We start from the raw sequence: 11666 nt of genomic DNA on the forward strand, positions 1-11666 counted from the left end.
CTTTGTTGCAAATCAGTGTCAGTGCAAATGCCCTTTACGAAAAACAATTTGTGTCACTTATATACATGTTTTTTGTGGACTTTTTGAAACTCTCTTTAAAAACACTTCACACTCTCAATAGTTTATTTAATTCATCTACTAACAATGTTCAACAGTGAGTTATTGTCTTTGTCCTATTTTATCTGAAAGTCCTTAAAATGTTTCCACCACATCTCAAATGATTTACTGTGTTTAACAGCATTCTGCGATTGAAATGACAGTGATGCAAGTATTTTTTTTAAATAAAAAAGGCAAATTTCATAGATAGAATTTAATGTATCCTGAATTAAAATATATTTGCACACATTTTTGCTGAATTTGAGGAAATTACAGCTGAATTGGAAATTAATGTTTATTATTTTAACTCAACATAAAAAGTTCTTGAAGTTGAAGAAACACCCATACATCATTTAAATTTAAAATACATTTATTTCACACTGAGTATAGTTCAAATCTATTTAGTACTTTACTGTTGATTGATAGCAGGAGTTCTTCCTTGACTTCACTGTCCATTGTATTTTTAGGTGGATACAGCTGCTCCACTGGTAGTTGCCATATGTTGTCACTCTGTATTTACATAAAGCTGAACTGCTTTGTTGCATGGTCAACTTCCATCTCAAACTCTCATTCAAATTGAATGACTTTTGGTTACTTTGTTGCAAATCAGTGTCAGTGCAAATGCCCTTTACGAAAAACAATTTGTGTCACTTATATACATGTTTTTTGTGGACTTTTTGAAACTCTCTTTAAAAACACTTCACACTCTCAATAGTTTATTTAATTCATCTACTAACAATGTTCAACAGTGAGTTATTGTCTTTGTCCTATTTTATCTGAAAGTCCTTAAAATGTTTCCACCACATCTCAAATGATTTACTGTGTTTAACAGCATTCTGCGATTGAAATGACAGTGATGCAAGTATTTTTTTTAAATAAAAAAGGCAAATTTCATAGATAGAATTTAATGTATCCTGAATTAAAATATATTTGCACACATTTTTGCTGAATTTGAGGAAATTACAGCTGAATTGGAAATTAATGTTTATTATTTTAACTCAACATAAAAAGTTCTTGAAGTTGAAGAAACACCCATACATCATTTAAATTTAAAATACATTTATTTCACACTGAGTATAGTTCAAATCTATTTACATATTTACTGACATATCGCTCAAGACTTACTGATATAAAAATTATAATTAAACTTTATTTAGTACTACTTGTGCACAATGCACATTTCTTAATATTAAGCCTAAAATGTGTTTTAATGTCACTATTGATGAGGATTGTGTGATCTTTGAATAATATCGGTCTTTAAATGCAAGATATGTAAAGTGTACCTAAAGTTGATTTGCAATAGTTCCACTTTAGCACAATTCAGTGTATCTTCAGTTGGAATTTAGCACTACTTCCACACAATTAAAGTGCATTAAGTACAAAATTAGTTTCAGTTTAGCAGACTTTAAGTATACCATTTTAGTATACTAAAAGTACAATTGCATTTTTATTGGTATTTTATTTGCAAACAATTGGTATTTTTATTAAGTACACAAATATGTAAATGTATTTGTAGAATGCTTAGCATGAAATAAATGCATTTCAAATGCATTTTAGTATATTTATTTTTCACTATGGGACTCTTTTACCTTACGTTGGATTAGAGTTGTGCATAAGAATAGTTCCCAAATGTACGATATAAAGTTGGAATTCAGTACCCAACTGTATCATGAGGAATCGAATGTTTGCTCCACTTTACCATTGTGTTTCTGCACATTTGCATGAAGATGAACTACCTAGAAGCTAATTTAGTTGCTCAGAGGTTGCTTGTTCATAGCTCAGGAGACCTAATGATGTTCTCAGATATGTTTATTGAAGTCATCAACTTTTTTCCCCCTTAGAAAACTAAAAATAGAAACAAAGTACAGAGCTATAAAATTAACATGGATAGCAGCTCAGATTGTTTGGTATAAATGAATGATTTGTGACTTTTGATTGCAGACTCTGGTATCTTGGGACATCTAAGCAGTTTGTTGAGGTTAGTGATACTCAAGAAGAGAGACAAGTGAGATTATTACACTCTCAGAAAAAAAGGTACAAACGCTCTCACTGGGGTGGTAGTTTTTCAAAAGGTACACCTTTGTACCTTACCCCTAAAGGGTGCACGTAAGTACATTAAAGGTACACATTAGTACCTAAAATTGTACAAATCAGTACCTAAATGGTGCATATTTGTTCCTTTCGAGCAGTTGCTGCTCCAGAAAAGCAAAACAAAAATCTACTATACCTAAATGTTGTCTTGGAAAATCAGCTAAACATATTCGACATTTTGTATTTTTTTCCTTCCAATTGTATTGCATAGCCAACTGTCAGTGTCGATCATGTCATTTCAGACTCAAATTAACAACGCTCATTAAAAACAAATGACTCACTTCAAAACAAATTATAATTGAACATGGGAGTCTTTGCTAAATCCCCATCTGTTCGTTTTCGGATCCAGACTTTGGGTTTTTCTGTGCATTAGTCTGTCGAGTGTAATAGAGTATCCAGTGTATAATGTGTCAGTGTTAGTGCATAAGAGAGGGGACAGAGAGTAGAGGCAGGCCTGGAGGCGGAGCCTTCGCTCTGATTGGCTGCAGCAAAAAGGGGCTGTCACAGAGAGGGCCGGATTAGCAGAGGTGGGGGAGGTGCTTCACTTGCTCTGTACCTTTCAGCTGCAGATCAGAGCACAACGGCGAGAGATTAACACTGTTCACAAGCCCAGAGACGTGAGGAAGATGGAAGAGGATCTCGAATATGTCTGTGTGAGAGACAGTAAGCTGATTTAGGGTTGCTCTGCACTGGTTTCTTCTTCTAGGAGTGCCTCAGGGTAAGGGCTCACTGTCCCTTGTCTGTCTCTTTTAGGAGTCTCTCTGATCCTTTGAGGCATGGACTACATATCATTCCAACCTTCCTGGGACTCTTCCTCTAAGATTTCAGAGCTTCTTCTTTCTCCCCGTTTCTGAAAGAGTGAGAGATATTTGTGTCTCGCACTGATTCAATCAGACTTGAAGGGTTTCATTCGAGAGTTCCTTCAGTCTTCTCTGCCTTTCTCTCTTTCTCTCTCTCTGTGTCGTTGTGATCATGCACTGAAATAATCAGTTCGTACATTGAGGGCACACCTGTCTCTCAAATTCACTCACTTGTGTGGATCTAACCAGAACTCTGCAGCTGGAATTTTGGGATGGATATTGCAATGGATTTTGGGATTGGCGTATACTTCATTTAACACTGCACCTGCCGCACAAAACAAGGTGAAAAAGGGTAAGAACTTTTGTATGTGATGCTTTATATATATATATATATATATATATATATTATAACGTCATATATATTGAAATGTATTTGATATATTTCAGCACTGAATTTATATATTCAGTGTCGAGGGTTAAATACAATTATATACGTATGCATGTAGTTTATACATAGAAATATGCAAAGTTTTAGGGTTTAAAACATTTAACAAAGAAACATTATGATTCATCACTATTTCTAGGTCACTATTAAATTTAGTAAATGTGTGACATCATGTGAACTCCTTTGTACAGATGGTCAGATGTTCTTGGTTTTAATGAAACTCAAGATGCTCTTTAGATCATCTCAAATCATGCTACAGAATATGATCAAGTTTTACGTTGTAAAAAATGTCTTATAATTTCCATTTAAAGGTCTCGCTCAAATTGTTATGCAGATAATATATTTTAAATAAACCTTCATTTTCTCACAATTAGGCGCTTATTTTGTGACCCCAAATCCCTCAGAAGTGAGCACATTGTTACAAATTTATTAAAATGACATGCTTTAGTTGCACATAAACACTGACTCACCTTGATGGCAGCAACCGCTGGTTGTCACATTAAAACTTTCTGCGCCCAAAAAGGATGACCGCTTTTTAACTACCGACCGTGTGCGTGAGGTGTGTGTTTGTATGTGTGTGTGTGTGTGTGTACGGCCATGTGATGGGCTGGTCTCTGGATGCTGAAAAGGTTACTGCTAATTAAACCACATTTCTCTCCACTGAAGCACAAAATGTAGGACTCCCTGTGTTCCTCCCAGCAGCTGTTATTCTCTTAACACACTTCAGCATCTCTCTCTCCACTCACACATCTGTATATCAGCGTTTAGCAATCTCACACTCTCGTCCCTGTTTCACTTCACACAAGCTGAGCGATCTTCAATCAGTGTGTGTGAGTGTTTATACACTCAGGGAGGGGTTCATGTGTGTTTGTGTGTGCTCAGGGGAGAAATTGTGTGCGTTCGTGTGTGAAACGGGTGCGTTTCTCTTCTTTCTGTCGGTGACAATAAGCTTGTGGGAGTCAGTCAGTCAATTAGTTCAACCTTTCCAGTCTTATGCATGTCATTCTGTCCTGAACTTCAGACTCTTTATTGTAACTGTGCAGGTACAATGAGATTAGCATTTTAGTGCTCCACGAAATCGCTGCAATTACAGTGAATGCGAAATCAAAATGGACCCAATCTACTTTCTTAATACATGTAATAACACTCTTATTGTGAATGATTCATCTGTGCACATTATTCCAAAGAGACATGTGGTTTGTCTTTGTAATTTTTCTTAGAAAATAAATGATTTAGCCCTTCTTCTGACATCATTTGGACCATGTGAACTGGATAATGTTAACCAATAGCCAAATGCATATTTAGTCATTGTTTTAGTAAATTTGGTCTAGCGCGATTCCTGTTTTACTAGGAAATGCAATTCAGTCTTATTTTAGTAGCATTGGGATATTATTATAGCTTTTAATAATATTGAGATATTTTAGTTTTTTTTATTAATATATTTGTTGTTAGTATTTTTATGCATATGCATATATATTTTTTTATTAGTTTTATTTTTTATTAAATATTTTTCAGTTTTAGTTAACAGTAATAACCCTGATTCATTTTGATTTAAAATGTAGTAGATACAGAAATATACATAATATACAAGAAAGAAATATACCTGAATAAACACATTTTGAAAGTTTTAAAAAGAAATAATAATTATATATATATATATATTAAGGCTGTCAAAGTTAACTTATTTACTTAAAATATATATTTATATATCCAACATTACTTAAATAATGGGTAGAACATTTAATACAAATAAAATATTTCCCAGATAATACTTTATTAAGTAGCTTTGGCTTTAGTACAGTGACAATATAAAAGTTATAAACAACATGTCTTTGTAATATCATGCTTATTTTTTTATATATATAAATAAATGGGTCTTATACATTAACATATGGAGCTGTCATTATATTTTAGGAAGGGGGTCCTCGCAAAGAGATCATCATCTACTTAAAGTAGAGTATACTAAAACAAATGTGGCATGGATGCAAAATATTAATGTGGTGATATGATAATGTAATCATAGTATCGTAGAGTCTTGTCCTCATTTCACATCTCATAAAGTCAATTTCCATATCCATATCTTCAGCGTCATTGCTACTTAACTCATTTTCTGAGGTAACTTCTGAGCAACGCTTCATGATATATGAGTAGGAGAATGTAAAGTAGTTTTAAAGGCTTCCTCTGAGCTGAACCAAAGCTTTACTCTTCCTGTAATAGTGCTGACACATTTCTGTTGGTTCTGCAGGACATTTACACTCATTTTATAGACTGTTGGAATGACGGTGAGCAGTATACTGACAGTACAGAGTGCAGTCTCGTCACTCATTCTTATGTCTCTGAAGTTGTTGTCACCTCGGGTTGTGAACGGGCTCTGTTTGTGATCGTGATGGTGGTCACCAACTGTGTACATACACATGGCTGAAGCTTGGCTTAGGATGATTAGATGCCCACTCTTTATCCTTCTGAATCACACACACACACACACACACACACAAGGTCTGACAGATGGCCTTCCTTGAGAGAAAGACAGTGATCCTTTATCACCTTGTCCGCTGTAGTATCAACAGCGTCGTTTGAAGAAATGAAACAGGCTCCCTGATTGCACCAAAAGGGCAGTTTGCTGACAGAATTGCAAGGATAGTGACCCCCAGAGCGACACCAAAACAGCATGTTTCTGATTCAAATCACATTTTCGCATTCAAATAGCTCCTTTTCATCCTACTCTGGTTATTCATCTGTTCTTCCTTCATCTTTCTCTCTTTGTCACTCTCAGTAAATGTCATGAATTCAATGTGCTTCACATCAATATGGGCAAGTTGATTGGTGAATGGGGCTGAAGTGACCAGTTGTGGAGAAAAGTCCAAAATATGTCATCAAAAAAATATAAGAAATATTTGTTTACTTAAACTGCAAAATTAGATGGATGGATGGATGGATGGATGGATGGATGGATGGATGGATGGATGGATGGATGGATGGATGGATGGATGGATGGATGGATGGATGGATGGATGGATGGATGGATGGATGGATGGATGGATGGATGGATGGATGGATGGATGGATGGATGGATGGATGGATGGATGGATGGATGGATGGATGGATGGATGGATGGATGGATGGATGGATGGATGGATGGATGGATGGATGGATGGATGGATGGATGGATGGATGGATGGATGGATGGATGGATGGATGGATGGATGGATGGATGGATGGATGGATGGATGGATGGATGGATGGATGGATGGATGGATGGATAGATAGAGGAAGGATGGATGGATATAGACAGAATAGATAGATAGAGGATGGATAGATGAAAGTCAGATGAATAGATGAATAGACCAATAGAAAAATGGACGGATAGATGGATAGACAGAGACAGACAGACAGACAGATAGATAGATAGATAGATAGATAGATAGATAGATAGATAGATAGATCTTATTATATCTCTGTATTTATAAGTAAAATATAATTACAAACATACATCATGTTAGCATTTGTTACACTGAGTTTAATTAAATTTATGTAATAAAAAATCAATAAAGTGTAATAAAATGTCTGGACATGATTTGCATTACTATTTTACAGTAATGAAAATGTTTTAACATTTCATTGACTTATTTAGCAATATAATAATGAGAATTTGTTAGTAAACAGTCTAGAAAACAAGTCACAAGGTTCTAAAATGATTCCATCAAAAGGATCCTAAAACAAGCTTAATTTCCTGAAATGTTCCCCTTTGACTTGTCACGCATGACTCGTGTAAAGTTCATCTGACAGAACTGAGGGTGTATATGTGCTAATTTTACAGCCTGGGGTCACACGCAGTGATTAATATATTATAAGCTCAGCCTCACAGGTACATGCAGCGATATCTGTGACCTCTCTGTCTTAATGGAAAAGCTTGCCACAGGTCTCGTCACTAACACTAGAGGCCTCTCTTTGTTGTGAGATGAGTTATGCAATGCAAGACTCCACAATGCTGTTTTTAGCATTGAGGTCAGTTACAGCAAAGTAGCTTTTGATGGTGTTTAAAAGGGCCGAGTTTTAGGTGCAGTAACGTATAATCCCACACTCATGTCAGCTGAAACATACAAATAAAGACTGAATAGTGTCATACAAGACAGTGTTGAGAGAAGAACTCAAGTGCCCCTGAATGAGGATTGGCTTTACCGCCCACATCCTGCTTCAATGTACACAGAAACACACCGAGAGCATTAATGACTAGCGGGTTAGCACCCATGAAACACCGTATTGGCTAGTATTCCAGTAAAGCTGTTTTTAATTGATTTTCTGCTTTCACATAGAAGTTGCAGGATAGATAGATAGATAGATAGATAGATAGATAGATAGATAGATAGATAGATAGATAGATAGATAGATAGATAGATAGATAGATAGATGGATGGATGGATGGATGGATGGATGGATGGATAGATAGAGGAAGGATGGATGGATATAGACAGAATAGATAGATAGAGGATGGATAGATGAAAGTCAGATGAATAGATGAATAGACCAATAGAAAAATGGACGGATAGATGGATAGACAGAGACAGACAGACAGACAGATAGATAGATAGATAGATAGATAGATAGATAGATAGATAGATAGATCTTATTATATCTCTGTATTTATAAGTAAAATATAATTACAAACATACATCATGTTAGCATTTGTTACACTGAGTTTAATTAAATTTATGTAATAAAAAATCAATAAAGTGTAATAAAATGTCTGGACATGATTTGCATTACTATTTTACAGTAATGAAAATGTTTTAACATTTCATTGACTTATTTAGCAATATAATAATGAGAATTTGTTAGTAAACAGTCTAGAAAACAAGTCACAAGGTTCTAAAATGATTCCATCAAAAGGATCCTAAAACAAGCTTAATTTCCTGAAATGTTCCCCTTTGACTTGTCACGCATGACTCGTGTAAAGTTCATCTGACAGAACTGAGGGTGTATATGTGCTAATTTTACAGCCTGGGGTCACACGCAGTGATTAATATATTATAAGCTCAGCCTCACAGGTACATGCAGCGATATCTGTGACCTCTCTGTCTTAATGGAAAAGCTTGCCACAGGTCTCGTCACTAACACTAGAGGCCTCTCTTTGTTGTGAGATGAGTTATGCAATGCAAGACTCCACAATGCTGTTTTTAGCATTGAGGTCAGTTACAGCAAAGTAGCTTTTGATGGTGTTTAAAAGGGCCGAGTTTTAGGTGCAGTAACGTATAATCCCACACTCCCATCAGCTGAAACATACCAATAAAGACTGAAGGCGAGTATCATGAATAGTGTTATACAAGACTGAGAGAAGAACTCAAGTGACCCTGAAGGAGGATTGGCATTACCGCCCACATCCTGATTCGATGTATACACAGAAACGCACCGAGAGCATTAATGACTAGCGGGTCAGCACCCACGACACACCGCCGACATTGCCACACTCCAGAAAAGCTGTTTTTAATTGATTTTCTGCTTTCACATAGAAGTAGCAAGAACATTAATGGTCTTGTGACAAATTCTCAACTTTACTGTCCTGTTTTTTGGCCTTTTTGCTTTGGGATAGTGAAGCCTGATGGGAAATTATGGGGAGGAATGGGGTCAGGCATAGTGAAATCTACAGATTGTATGCATGCACTGCAGCTCATGCATGTCAAAAGCACATATGCTACAGTTGCACTCGTCATATCTCATGTTCTCACCTAATGTGTTGTGTAACCAAAATTGAACATTCAGATAGTTAATCAACCTCTAGTGAACCCAGATACCTAATGCTTTTAAAGTTTTAAAAGCATTTGTTTTGAGTTTACTGCTAACTGTCCTTGCCAGTATGTTCTTGGATGCCCTTGTGGAAAAGAAGTGCACTTTAGCATACTTGTAATACAGAGCTAATATACTTTAAAAGAATATACTTAAGTGCAGACTGCATGTAATGTTTTAGGACACTTAATAGCATGTTATTAACAATCTCATGTAAATGTATTATGGTTTACATTTATGGAATCTATATTAAATGTGAACCACTTAAGTACATCTTTTTATGTGATTTACTTTTATTGTCTTTGAAAAATAGTTAAATTGTTCTGTCAAATGCACTGATAAGCATTTATGGTAAACTGAAATATACTTACATGTAATTTCTATTGAAACTTGTATGTCATGTATTTAAATATATTTGTGATTACACATTTGTATTAATGATGAATTTGCAATTTTATACATTTAAAATGTATTACATTTAAATGTGATATCAAATAAATCAAGTGCTTTACGCATGATTTAGTGTGTTATTCAACACAACAAAATAAGCGTACGTCTTCAAGCATGGCAAATTGTTATTAAAACAAAATGATTAAAATTCACTAAAGTAAAACGACATTATTTGACACTAAAGTGCATTCTATTTACATGAAAGTGGCTTTTTATATCATTAATGTTATATTATCTACAAGTATCGTTTTCTAGAAATATATTTTTAAGATTTGAAGTACACTACAAGTGCAGATTTAATACAATTAAAGGGACAGTTTGCCCAAAAATAAAAACGTTATCATTTACTCACCCTTGTTGTTCCAAGTTCTGAGTTTTTCTTCTTCTGTTGAGCACACAAGACGATATTCTGAAGAAAGTTGGTAAGCAAACATTTGACGGTAGCCACTGAAAAAAAATAAGAATACTATATCAGTAAGTCAGTGGGTACAATCAACTTTTTGGTTATAATATTTTTCTAAATATCTTCTTTTGTGTCCGACACATATAGGTTTGGAACAACTTGAGGGTGAGGAAATGCTGACAGATTTTTTATTTTCGGGTGAACTATCCCTTTAAGCACACTTCATTTTCTCAAAGGTGTTAATACGACAGATTGACGAAATGTCCTTGCGTTGACAATGCCATAACAATTTTTTAGACATTTGAGTTTGTGTATGTCGGACAGTTGCACGTGCTGAGACCGTGATAAATCTGGGCGAAAGAGAGGAAGTGATGTTCTGGATTAAAAATTGATATTCGCCTGAACATTAAATATTTAACCACAAACTACCTTTGTTTCCTCGCTGTACAAGAACACAACATCAAGCCCCTGTCAGAACATTTCTGACTCGCTTTCATCTAACACTGATACAACATCGTCTACAATTCTTCACCGAAGACATTTGCAGGCATGTTTGCCCAAGATGAGTAGACAAACATTGTTTAACAACAGCCCTCCATAACTCTGATTATCATCCCATCATTCCTCCCTTTCGTCCATGACCCAGGGTCAGAGAAGATAGTGTGAGAATGAAAGGGCCAATGGCAAAGGTCATTGTTTGTTTTTATTAAAGTCTGGTGGCCTTCAAGACCCTGGAGTCATTTTTTGAGGAGCCAACACCAGCATGTGCCAGTGTGGTTCCGAGCAGTTGGATGACCCTTTAGTTAAATGCACGACACTCTGCTGTGTAGGTTCTAGATTCACATTTGTAACCCCCCTCTAGCTCGTTTGCACATATAAAGGCCTTTTGTGTGTGTGTAAGTGAGGGCGATCACAATCTTGTGTTGTTTGATTTTTAGTAGGAGGTGCTGGGGAATGTGCCTGATCAGCTGCCGGAGGTGTGAACGGTTTATGACGTTTGTAGCAAGCTAGCTTTGTTTTTATGTGTATCTTATGGCGCTTTTCCACTGCGTGGAATGACTCGGCTCAGCACGGCTCACTCGGTTTGCGTTTCCACTGCAGTTTAGTACCGCTTTAGAGTGGGCGGGATTATTCACATGTCGTTATAGTTGCGCCGCCTCTACTGCCGCGACTCCTGAAAAACTCTCTTTTTCATTCTGCGTCGCCCCATCAAGCTCTCGCTGGATCCGCTCCTCAGCTATCAATGAGAGGAATGTCTGTACTGAATCCGGCTCAAATTGATATGGCAATATTAACGCCATCCTTAACTATACCGGAGCAGACGGAACTTGCTGCTTTGGCAGTACTTAAACACCATCTAAGCTGTTCGCCAATCACAACACACTGGGACAGCTAACCAATCACAAAACATTTTATTTTTCAGAAGGCGGGCCTTCATTAAACCCGGAACTAATCGAGCCGTTTGTGCCAAGCTGGGGAGAAAGGTATTGTAGTAATTTAAATTATGTGAAAAATAATGCGTTTTTCGAACCACCAAGCATGAGAGCATATTCTAGTACACCCCCAAAACAAAATCAAGACTTTGTAAAAGAGCATAATA

The 11666-nt window shown here is 36.1% G+C and overlaps 1 protein-coding gene across 1 annotated transcript in view; it reads left to right on the forward strand.

The window, feature by feature from the left end:
* The first annotated feature begins 2741 nt into the window (after nt 1-2741).
* Nucleotides 2742-11666, forward strand: part of LOC107554994 (glycosyltransferase-like protein LARGE2) — an 84319-nt gene continuing 75394 nt past the window's right edge. The window contains exon 1 of the mRNA XM_016237682.1: nt 2742-3339. The gene's annotated coding sequence lies outside the window, so the exon portion shown is untranslated. The remainder of the gene's footprint in view (nt 3340-11666) is intronic.

This window comes from Sinocyclocheilus grahami, unplaced genomic scaffold, assembly GCF_001515645.1.
Source record: "Sinocyclocheilus grahami isolate Dianchi unplaced genomic scaffold, SAMN03320097.WGS_v1.1 scaffold521.1, whole genome shotgun sequence".
Taxonomy (NCBI): Eukaryota; Metazoa; Chordata; class Actinopteri; order Cypriniformes; family Cyprinidae; genus Sinocyclocheilus; species Sinocyclocheilus grahami.